The sequence below is a fragment of the Chiloscyllium plagiosum genome, unplaced genomic scaffold (assembly GCF_037043375.1).
Source record: "Chiloscyllium plagiosum isolate Xiang-an unplaced genomic scaffold, Cpla_swu_hap1 HiC_scaffold_27, whole genome shotgun sequence".
In the NCBI taxonomy this organism is placed as follows: Eukaryota; Metazoa; Chordata; class Chondrichthyes; order Orectolobiformes; family Hemiscylliidae; genus Chiloscyllium; species Chiloscyllium plagiosum.
Genome location: NW_028270165.1, coordinates 71,240,650 through 71,252,689, shown reverse-complemented (window position 1 = coordinate 71,252,689; position 12,040 = coordinate 71,240,650).

Here is a 12,040-nt window from a genome sequence, read left to right as displayed (position 1 = left end):
TATGCTGAGCGCCGACTCAGTGCGCAGTAATACACAGCGGAGTCAGTCAGTTGTATTGTGGATATCTTTAATCGACTGATTTTAGCTGCAGATTCAATATCAGCAGAAATTCTTCCTCCAGCTGCATTTTCTTTATTTTGTTCTCCTGAAGTGTATCTCTGTAGCAGGTACTTCAGAGCCTGTCCTGAGAACTGACGGTACCAGTAAACTGTGTACTGACAGAATCCTGAATATTTACAGCTGAAAGTAACGGTGTCGCCTGCAGCAGAGGTTATTAGAGGAAGACTGAGGGACTCCAGGGACGGTGAATCTGTGGAATTAAAAAAATAAAGTTTTTCTTATTTTTTGCGCACTGACTATACCAAAAACCTGGTAGTGGTGTAAACAGTTCGACTCCTTAAAAAGACAAAATCTTAATTTGACGCAGTCTTGAGATGTCTTCATCATAATTAATAAAACAATGTCGAGATGTTGCTATTTCTTGTTGTTGACACAAGGAAATTTGATGAGCTGGCTCAAATGCCAGAATGGGTTAGGAGATTTCAGAATCAAGAATAAATTTCAAATGGTAATTAGAAACGTACAACAGAAAGGGAATGATTCCAGGCGAATGGGAAAAAGTTACAGACTGGAAGCATCTGCACCTGCACTACGGAACAGTGGCTAACCAGCTGGGGTGCCTTCTTTTATCGATTTTATTTCAAATCTTCTTGTGCATTTCAGTTGAAATGTGCATCTGGGAAATATTTTAATCCGTCATTATCCTCCTCACCACGAGGAGTACCTTGTAAATTTGCAAAACCGACAATATCCCCCGCTGTGTTCCATCACTACCTTCATTATGATGCAACAAAACGTGATGAAACGTATCAATAGTGAATGGCCAAGATGGACAGTAGGTATCTGTAGGCCACAGTATCCGGCATAGAATCAAAGAACAGTAATGGCACAGCGGAAGATCGTTCGGTTTGGCGTGTACATGCTGCCTGTCTGAATGGGAAGTTCAGCGTGTACTCGCCGCCAGCAGCCTGACACATTCTTAATTCTTGGATAATTGCGCAATTTCCTCTTGAACACCTGGATCAAATTTGTCTTTCTTGCCGTCTCAGGAAATACATTCCGGGTGATAACCATTGACGTGAACTTAATTTTGCTGAAGTAGCCATTGAATCAGTTATTAGTTCTGTTCAATGTGTTAGTTTCAGTTCTCAAGCTTTCCACCAACTGGAGCAGATTTACTTTATCTGTTCTGTCTACACTCATCCAGATTTAGTCATCTGCCCCAAGCAGGAACGGTGCGAATGCTTTGCAGAGGGTACAGAAATGTTTGCCAGGATGTTACTTGTTATGGACGATTTTAGCTTGGAAGAAAGTTTGGGTAGACTGAGATTGTTGTCATTGGAGGGCAGGAGATTGTGAGAGCCATCTGATCGGCGTTTATAAGATTGTGAATGGCGTGGATAGATTGAAAAGGCTTTTCTCCAGGGTGGATGGGTCAATTGCTTAGCGACACAGGTTCAAAGTGCGAAGGGGAGAGTTCAGAAGGAATGTGCGAGGGAGAGGATTTCCAGATTAACGTTGGCAGAGGAGGAGACAGAAGCAAGCACAAGACCGGATTTTACGGAGCTGCTGGACAAATATAGCAAGAAGAAGGGAATTAAACGATACAGATCCTGTTTGTAAAGGCGGTGTCAGTATGGAATGGAGAATACGTGTCAGCGCAGGCTCAGAGGACTGAAGGTCAATTTCCGTGCTGAATTGTTATTTGTACTCCGTCTTTATTTCCTCAAACCCCTCTTATGGAAGTAAAATGGCCCCACTTTCTTCAATCCAGCTCCATTAGCAAACTCCCTGGACCGTGAAATAATTCTTGCAAATGGTTCTGAGTGCTCTGTCATTCCTTGACATCCGTCCTAAAGAACGTTGCCCAGACTCTGGCACAACGATCGCGTTGGTGTCAAAGCGTGTTCTACAGATTTAACACAACCTAGTTGTTTTTTTTTTGGCCCCAAATCCCTCTTAATAAAGCTTATGAAGCCGTATGCTTTATTTTTTAACCTCTCACCACAGTTTCATTACTTTTGGTATGGTTGCCAACTTTCTGCGACAGTCCATGACCACACTGCTCTTCCTGTTCACTTCGCAAATAATTGCCATTCTGCAAATCAGGGAACTAATTCCCCTCGACTTCCCTTTTCTGGCAATTGCTTCAAATTATTTCATTTCGTTTCAAAAGCAATACCTCTCACTTCGTGATATTTGTTTGCTATTGAACATCCCGTGAATTCGTCCCAAACTCCCGCAATTGGCGTTTGGATTCAGTCAGTGACATTTACACTGTGGTTTCAACGTCACTGAGGACTAGATTCTCATGATATCAAGGTCATCAGTTTATTCGTGATCACGTCTCTGTATTTTCTGGCAAAGTGTGCTCTGAAATCTGCATCATATGGCATCTTTACATTCGGGCGGCTATGTTGGCTGAGTGGTTAACACTGCTGCCTCACAGCACCAGGGACCCGGAATGGTTTCCAGCCTCGGGTGACTGTCTGTGTGTAGTTTGCACATTTTTCCCGTGCCTTCGTGGTTTTCCTCTGGGTGCTCCGATTTCCTCCCACAGGCCAAAGATGCACAGATTCGGTGAACTCACCATGCTAAAATACCTATTGTAGTAAGGATTGTGAAGTTCCACTGTAATCTTTGGAATATAGGGTAGGAGAATGGTTCTGGGTGGGTTATTCTTTCGAGGGTCGTTGTGGACTTGTTGGGCCAATGGTCTGTTTCCACACTATAGGAATTCCATGATAGGAATTGTCCATTTGGAACAATTGTGCGCTGCAAATACCTCCTTCCTCCCGAACTGGAAGAAACACGTTTCTACCTGTTTCTTGTTTCCTTCTATTCCCTTCCATTTTCCTATCCCCACTTTGCAACGATACTGTCATCACATTGAAACATTCACTCCAACCAGTCAACGTATCAGCCAGCTCCACACTCTGAACTGTCTCGTTATGAATGCAAACCTCTGAATATATCTATCTGTTATGTTGGCACTTCATGTATTGACAGAGCTTTGTTCTGGAGCGATTTACAGTTGAACCAATGTCTCCACATGCATTTGATTCAGCCTTTATCCGAAGGCTGAAAATTTTCTATGAAACCTCTTCATACTGCCGACCTTTGCGAGAAGGCCCAATCTTTTCAAACTTTCCAAATCACGCGTAATTCTGCTCAACCGTTTACTCAGTGGTGTAAAATAAAATCAAAGTTGATGATGCAAAATACTATGAAATCTGAACAGGAGAGACCATTCCTCCATTTATTTGGGCCCTAAAATAAGGGATATTAGGGCGGCCCGTCTGTCTTCACATTATGCCCCACGCTGTTTCCAAATACACTGACCCCTTTTGTATTCAAACATCGTTCAAAGTGTGGATTACATATCGGATCCCTTAAGAAATGGATACGTTTTCATTAGGTATGGCTGTTTTTTTTATAAGTTATATTTAATGTAATACAAACGCGTACAATCCGATGGTTGCCATATGCCGAGTCAAAGCAATGTACAGCTCAGAAACAGACCCATCAGTCCAATTCATCCATGACGACCAGATATCCTAAATTGATCCAGTCCCATTTGCCAGCATTTGTCCTACATCACTCACAACCCTACCTATTTAAATGCCAATCAAGCTGCCTTTTAGTTGTAATTGTGACAGCCTCTGGCACTTCATTCCATAAATTCACTAAACTCTGCATGAGAAAGTTAACGGTTAAGTCCCTTTTAAATCTTCCCTCTCACGTTAAACCCACGCTGTCTAGTTTTGGCCTCCCTTCCGCTGTGGAAAAGAACTTGACTATTAACTCTATCTATACTCCTTACCATCTTATAACCTTCTGTAAGGTCAGACCTCAGCCTTTGATGCTCCAGGGAAAACAGCCTCAGCCTTTTCAGTCTCTGCTTATACCACAAATCATTCAAGTTTTGCAACGTCCATGTAAATATTTCCTGGGCGCTTTTAAGTTTCACAACATCTTTCATATAGCATGGATACCAGAATTGAACGCACTATTCCACAACTGGCCTAATCAATGTCATGTACATCTGCAACGTGGCCTACTACCCCCTACAGTTCATGCACTGACAAAGAAAGGCAAGCACAGCAAACGCCTAGTTCACTGCACTGTCTGGCTGCGACTCCAATTACATCGAACTGTGAACCTGCACTACACAATCTCTTTATGTGATAAGGCTCCCCAGGATCTTTCCACTGAGTGTACAAATCGGCTCTGAATTGCCCTATTAAAGTGTTGCACCTCACTTTCATCTAGTCTAAACTCTGTCTGCCATTTTTCTACCCGTCAAACCATCTGATCAAGTTCCCGTTGTTCTCTGAGATAACCTTCCTTGTCCACGACATCATCAATTTTGCCGTCACCTGCAATCTTACTAACCAAACCTCGTTTATTAACATTCAAAAAGCAGTTAACACAGCACCGATCCTTTTGGCACACCACTGATCAAAGTCCCCCATTTTGCAAATCAACCCTCCATCACCACCCTTTGACCAAACACCAAATCCACTTGCTCTGAAAGGAAAAAGTGAAATGAAACACAATGCCTTAACAAACGCCTGTTATGATGGGTATTCCGCCTATGTATTTAGAAAAAAAGGATACATTTGGACTGATCCAGCAAACGGAGGATATAAATGTGTTCTGTTTACGCTATTCTTGGATAAATCAGCTCAGAGATATGAGAGTCTTGTTCAAGGGTGGCATGACCTCAAATTGAAAAAAAAAACAAAGTGAAGATACATCTGCGACATCTACAGTGACAAATGGAGCAACATCCTGAAACCAAACATTGCACAGAAAAGACCTTGTGTCCGGAATTCGGAGAAGACTGAATTGCCAGATTGAAACTAACTATTTTATCGTGCACGGGCATGATCTCGATTCTGGTTCAAACCGTTAGATACTGCTTTGATTGCCTGCTTTGTAACAACTGAAAAGTTAACAATAAAGGTGAAGTTGCATTCTCTTATAATTTGACTGTTTGCGCTTTTCTACGAAATTCGAGATGCCTGTGGAAAATAAAAAGTCAATACCAGTATCTCAAACATTAACGTTCACGGTGGGTGGGTGCTTACAGTTACTCCTTTCCGTCGAAAGGAGGAAATGACCGAAATTAGTGCTAATATTTAGGCAACAGAAAAACTATCAGGAAAACTAAAGCTAAATTCAGTCACTGACTGTCCAATGGTGAAATTCTGCCAGGCCTAAAACTAGGAAGTCTGAATCCTGATCTCTCATTTTCTGAGATTTGTGCCCCTCCAGGGGTCTCAGACCAATCATTACAACGAAGATGCCTTTTCTTAGTTCCTCATTCCTCATTCCCATTGACAGGATCAGACAGAAATTATTTACACAGAAGACTCCTCCTTGACCTGGCTCCTGTGTTCACAGTAACGCCCAATGCAATACGTGCCAGTGGGAGTTAGGGGTTTGAATCAATTTATCGCAATTACAATTCAGAGTGAGAGATTGGGATGATGATTGTATCATCTGATGCCCTTTTAGACCAAGGATGCAACAGATTGGGTGAACTGAACCTGCTCTCGATTGCCTCGGGTTTGACTCCCAGACGTGACTCATCCTGAAAATTCTGCTCTCAAATCTAAAATTGTGATGAAAACTTGCCTTAGAACACGGTTTGTTTTAGATGAAATTGTTTTGAATAAATATAGATCACAAGAATTCAACGACAGTAAGCAATTTCCGTCCTGTGTTGAACATAGTGGTATTTGTCGTCACTTCCCGGCTGTGACAGTCACCACCGTCCCAGATCCATCCACTGCTTCTTCGGACGTCCACAATGACATCGTTCTCGGTCACACTAGTGCAAAAACTACTGGCACATCAATCCCTTGTGTGAAAATCACCAGTCTGCTCTGCTTGATTATTGAGGATATTTGAATCACGTCACTCGATTCTGCATTTGATATAATATGTCAGGTCAAGTTGTCTTTGAGGAAATTCTAAAATGGTTGAGACACGGCACAATAACCTGAACTGGAGATGAACTCTTCGCAGAAATTGAGAATAATGTGAAAAAACTGAAAAAGAAATCAGAAAGCATAATCACACCAAACCAGGCCGCAAAATTCTCCTAATGCATATGTGGCTATGGATCTACAGAATATTGATTGTAATTGTGCAAGATATTTGTTTAAGTCTTAGCCACTGTGAAATCCCATTAAGCCACACAATGTTTCTCGTCAGCACCAAATCTCCTGGCATGGTCAGAAGTGAAAGTTTTGCTTTATCTGCGGCTCCAGGTCCCAGCTCCAGAACTGGATCCAGTCTGCTGTCAGTGTCTCCTGAAAGGGATTAGTACTTTCCCACACCATAACACTGACGACGATCCCACAAAAGACGACACGAACAGACACCCTCAGCATTTACGAAACTCAAAATGATAACAACTGCAATCCAGTTTTACTATAACCAGGACTGCGGAGTAGGCACTGAGAAGCGTAAATATGGGATGTTCAGGGCTAATGGGCTTCGGAATTTGATTTAGTTCTGTGATAATCTGCAGAGAGCGTTTTGGTATGGCGGGTGGCCGAGTCAAATCACTGTGGGTTGTATGGTACCAAGCTTTACAATAATACGTGGCAGTGTCTTTCACATTCAGATTCTGAACTTCCAGTGAAAATGTCTTTTCTGCTGTATTTGTCCTCACAACAAACCGTCCTCCTGACAAGATCCGCTCTCGTTTTGTTCCAGTCTGTGTTTGTTTGAAGAATTCGCCCCGCTTCAAAGGAGATGCAAAGAAGCCACCATAGAAAACGCAGTTGATGTTGAGAGACTGGCACTCTTCCTTGGTGTCAGCTCGTGGAGTCTGTACCACTGACTGACAGAAAGATCCTGGAAATTAATGGGAGAGATATAAATCCGCACAGTGAAACTGAACCAGAGGCAATTTCTATGGTTTCTTCATGGATTCGGGGAGCTTTGCACTAAATGTGTACAATGTCAGATTGTTCGGTCCGCACTTACTTGGCAAATAGACACACAGTGTAAGGACAAGAAGGAGTCCCATCGTGCTGCTCCCTCGTGCAGCAGATGATTTGCACAGTCTGGAAGGTGAAGGCTTCTCGGGGAGACGGAAGCTCCTAGCTGGACTGAAATACAGCAGAACGATCAAGTTTATTTGCAAAGGCCACTGCCCTTGTTCCGGATGTGAAATCCCTCCTACATTACTCTGACGCACAGGGGATGGGTTTGGTAGCTGTTCTGAGAATAGAGGCTGCCGTCCTACGTGCAACTAGAGAAATGAGCTGGGAAAATGGTCATGTGGTTTCATTGATGTTGTTCTTTGAGTTTGAAATGTTGGTGGAGGACACTGGGAATATTACACACACTACAAAACCTGACTCACTATATTCTGTTACAGCCAGAGACTCATGAACATTCCCCTGGACTGGGTACCAGGATTTTGGTTGAACACCTAATCTGGAGGAGCCCACCTCAGACTCAGTTAATCAGAATCGGTCCATCCCTTTAGAGTCATGTTCAAATATGAGATAACCCAGTCGAATTATCAGTATCGTGGAACACAGTACAGAAACAACATCAAATTTTCATTTTAACAAATATTTCGTACGAATTTACATTTTGACAGCTGGATTCAGCAACTTAAGCCTGTTCTGACGTTCAGAAATATCAAGACTTCTCTGAATCCTCTGCTTATCAGAATTCCCATTGAATCCGAATTATTGTTCACGATTTTTTAAAAGCAAGAATGTATCTAACTTTGCCTTGAAAATATTCAAATACCTGTTTATTGTGCCTTTAGAAAAAGAGAGTTCCAAAAGCTCACAGTACTCTGTGAGGAAAGAAATAGTCTTTAACCTGCCTTAAATGCTCGAATCCTCATCATCATCCTGGGATACTGAGTTCTAGATTCTCCTACAAGATAGAACTTTCTTTCCATGTTTATTCTATCAAAACTCTCAAGGTTTTGAATTTGCCTGTCAAATGGGCTTTTTCTCTTCTAGCTTCAAATGGACAAGTCTCAACTGTCCATCCTGACTTCACAAGTCAACCCACCTATTCGAGACAGTGGTACAGTATAAGTTCAGAAAACTGCAATCAATACATTCACACTCTTCTTAAATTAAGAATGCACTACTGCGCATAGCACGGCAGATGTATTCTCTCTCTCTCTCTCTCACACACACAGACACACGCAGACACACACAGAAACACACACACACACACAGACACACACAGACAAACTCCGAAAGTATTCCTGAAGCAGTACCTTCCTACTGATGTACAGGTTACTGTTCAGAATAGAACGGGAGAAAGTATTACCACTGGTAAAATGTTCGACAGCCAGAAGCCACAGATTTAACAGCGTGTGCGCCGCAAGCAACGTGGGAGCCACCAACCCCGAAGCAGCGAGTCGGCCACGAGACCCAGTGCTGCGTGTGTGCTGCAGGGCCTGGAAAAGGTGAAGGGAGCAGTGCGGGCTATCAGTCCAGCAGCAGCACCGCCAGGAAGCAGCCACGGAGTACCATATAGGCAGTGAGTATCAGGCACACACCTGGACAGGGGAAGCAGACCAGGACGTACTCTGGAGCAGTTGCTTGTCGGTATGAAGAGGAATGGGGCCGAGATCAGAACGAGGCTTGCTGTTGGGTGCTGGAGTGGGATGTGGTACGTTCGTTCTGATCATGCGCTGAACTGCAATGACGCAATATCTATTTGTATTTTTAAAGTTATTTTCATCTCGGTTTAGTAGTGCAAATACTTCTATTTCTCTGCTGGATTCAAGAATTGTATTGAAGCGCTTGTGTCAGTAATATGTCGCCATAAGAAGGCAGACATTGGAAAAGCTTTTCACTGTCCTCTTTCAATGTGCACGTGACAATAAAATGATATTCTAATATTCCAATTTTGCAGCAGGCATATTGTGAAAAAAAGGTAATGTGAGGATGAGATAAATGATTTTTTTCACACAACTATCCGCACTGTTATTGGTGAATAGCCAAGAATGGGCTGGAGACAGGCTTAATTGTGACATTCAATAAGGCATTGAAATATTGTAGATCGAACAAGTGCGCATGTCATGTGTGGACTATTCATGAATTTGAGACTAAGCTGCTGAATAGTCTCCTCTGACAGAGTAACGAAACGTGAATCTATGATTCCGTGAATTCCATTGGTGAAAAATCAGAATATTCTATGAACCTTCCTAATTATTTCCTGCATGTCAGTAGTAACTTACCACACTTCATGGACTGTGACAAGCTTCGGTATATCAGAGCTCTGCAACTCTCGCCATTTAGATAATGTGCTTCTTTTTGTATTCTTCCTGCCATATCTGACAATTGCAAATATTTCCATACAATGCTCTATCTTCCAGATCTTTCCTCAATTGCATATCCATTGTTCTGATCTTAGTCAAATTACTCAGCTTCCTCCTCTTGTGGGTCACTTACGTCACATTTTCTCCACTTTCTCATCCTTGTGACATTTACCTCAATGGCCTGAATTTCAGTAACCCGGACTGTATTCTTCTGAAGCCAATAAACATGCTCCATGATTTTCAAAATTCACAGATACTCACAGGCAATCAGAGCATTGGGTCACGCTTGGCAACTTGTTTCGATACGTCCCATCTCTGCCAATCTGGAGACCAGATCTGGATCCAAATGTTTGAAATTTATCTGCCTACTGAATCTTTATTGATAGGTGGACTGTTGTAAACATGAACTCAGCACACCCTTGCCTAATCAGTGACGGAGCAATTAGATGGCACTCCAGAAAGCAACCTGGCAGTCGTCTGACAATCTTCATGTTACAGCTTCTTTAGTCATTCACACAATGACACCAGAACATTGTCAGGACGTTGCAAGTTGTTTTTGCAATGGCACAACACGAGAGGCAGTCAGTTACTTACAGGGGGAATGAAGACTGGTTGTTCATCCTGACATATTTTTCGGCACAGGATGAGCAGTTCTCATGAATCATTCATCTTGGTCACAGATTATGCTGAACCCTTCTAGTATTATGTTGTTTTTGTTAATATTGATATTTTACTTTGCAATTGGAATATTTGTTGTTTTCGTTTGAGACTTTCAACTGAATTCTCTTGTGTAATAGTAACGTACTCAGTGTTCCTAATGTGAAAGTGCTAACATAATATTTCATATTCAAGAATTAATTCCATTCAAAGATAATACATAGAACAGAGAAAATGTATATCACTTAAAGTTCAAGAAGAGACTGAAATGATAATGTGTTGGAATAAAACAGTGGGATCATACTTAAATAATTTATTTGTGCTTCGCCATCAGTTATTTCCAACCTTTGTTTGAAAAGTGCACACTCCATCGGAAACAACAATACCAATTAGACTGTAATCCACTTTTGGCTATGCGTTTCACAAAATGGAACGAGTGAAATGTAACATTGCATGGGATTTCTATACTATCTTTATATGCGAGACCATTGTGAATACATATCTCAAGTGTATAACACAATTTTAAATTTTGATCCGATTTTGACTTTTAAGGCCACCGTTTCAAATGCAGCAATGAAACTGAGAAGCTGGTAGCTTAAAATTCAAAGACTCTGTCTCAGCAACTATCACGCCAATCTTTTGCAGAGAATATTTTTCATTTGCAATAAAATGTGAAATTTGTTTGTGTTTTCTGGCCCACAACATGTTTGTCTTGGCTGTTATAGCTAAAATACATAACTTGAAAGACAAGGATAAATTTTTACCAAATTAATTATATTTTCTAGAGACAAAACCACAAAATTACTCACAATAATATAAGAGTTTAGCATATACTTTTAAATAATATATTGTCACGTTGCACATATAACTTGAGCAATCTTTTTTCTCTTTAATTCTCAACCTAATACCTTCAGCATGAGGGATAATATTATGTCCTTCCAAAAAATAAATTTCATTCGAGCAGTAGCTGCATTCATTTGTTTCCTGAAATAAATTTAATTAGTTCAAAGCATCGAAACAACAAATGACCTCCCTCGAGCCTACAATTATGAACAACAGTGTGAATTTCAGAGCATTGCAACGTGCACTTGGAGCGTCTGATAATAATGCATGGAATACCAGCAGCCAAGGCGTTTGACATTTATTATCCCACCCTCGGGACTATCGCGTTCCAGGTAAAACATTGTAGTCAGTTTACAAGTGAGAGTATCATTGTTTGGTTCGATCAATGCTACAATTTTACCTGAAGCACATTTACATGTTCCAATTTAATGTGCTCTTTTCTTTCCATTCCATGGCACGACTTCTCTTTCACAGCATCATTGACCAATATAACGATATTAGTTTTGCCATTTCAGCATTCAACTAATTGATTTTTATGGCCTTAACTTTTTTTTTGGTATGGATGCTGTAATTTCATTCGTTTAAACGTGGAATGCCTTCATTATGAGAAGAAAGCACGTTATCAAAGTGCTTTCTCCGCTTTAACTTGATGCTACCTTCTTATGATGGTGGCCGTTCGATTGTTTGAACGATGTCACTGATCCCATGTTCTACTAGCATAAGAGAAAATAAATGTACTTGTATTCATTTAACGGACAGTGTCATTATGAAGTGATTTGATTACACTGATATCATATTTTAAATACAATCACAGGAGTTCACTGGCAATGCTATTGGGGGTGAATTACTGAAATGTTCTCATTATTATTGTGCAAATGCAACGTAATGTGGCATTACCACTGTCCTATGGTGAACTGGCATAGTGTTACTACAGTTTACATGAAGTACCCTTGTGTTACTAATGCTGTGATTCCAGGTGAAAGACCATCCCGTTGTTTCTGTGCAAAGATAGAAGTATTGTGTTGTTTTGACTTCTTCAGTTTATAATAACATGCTGTTATAATGCTGCAGAAATGCAGCTGTTTAGTTATTGCCATTTTGGCATCAATTCTGTGGGCAAATAGTAAATATCATGTAAATATCGTTTATTTCATTAGT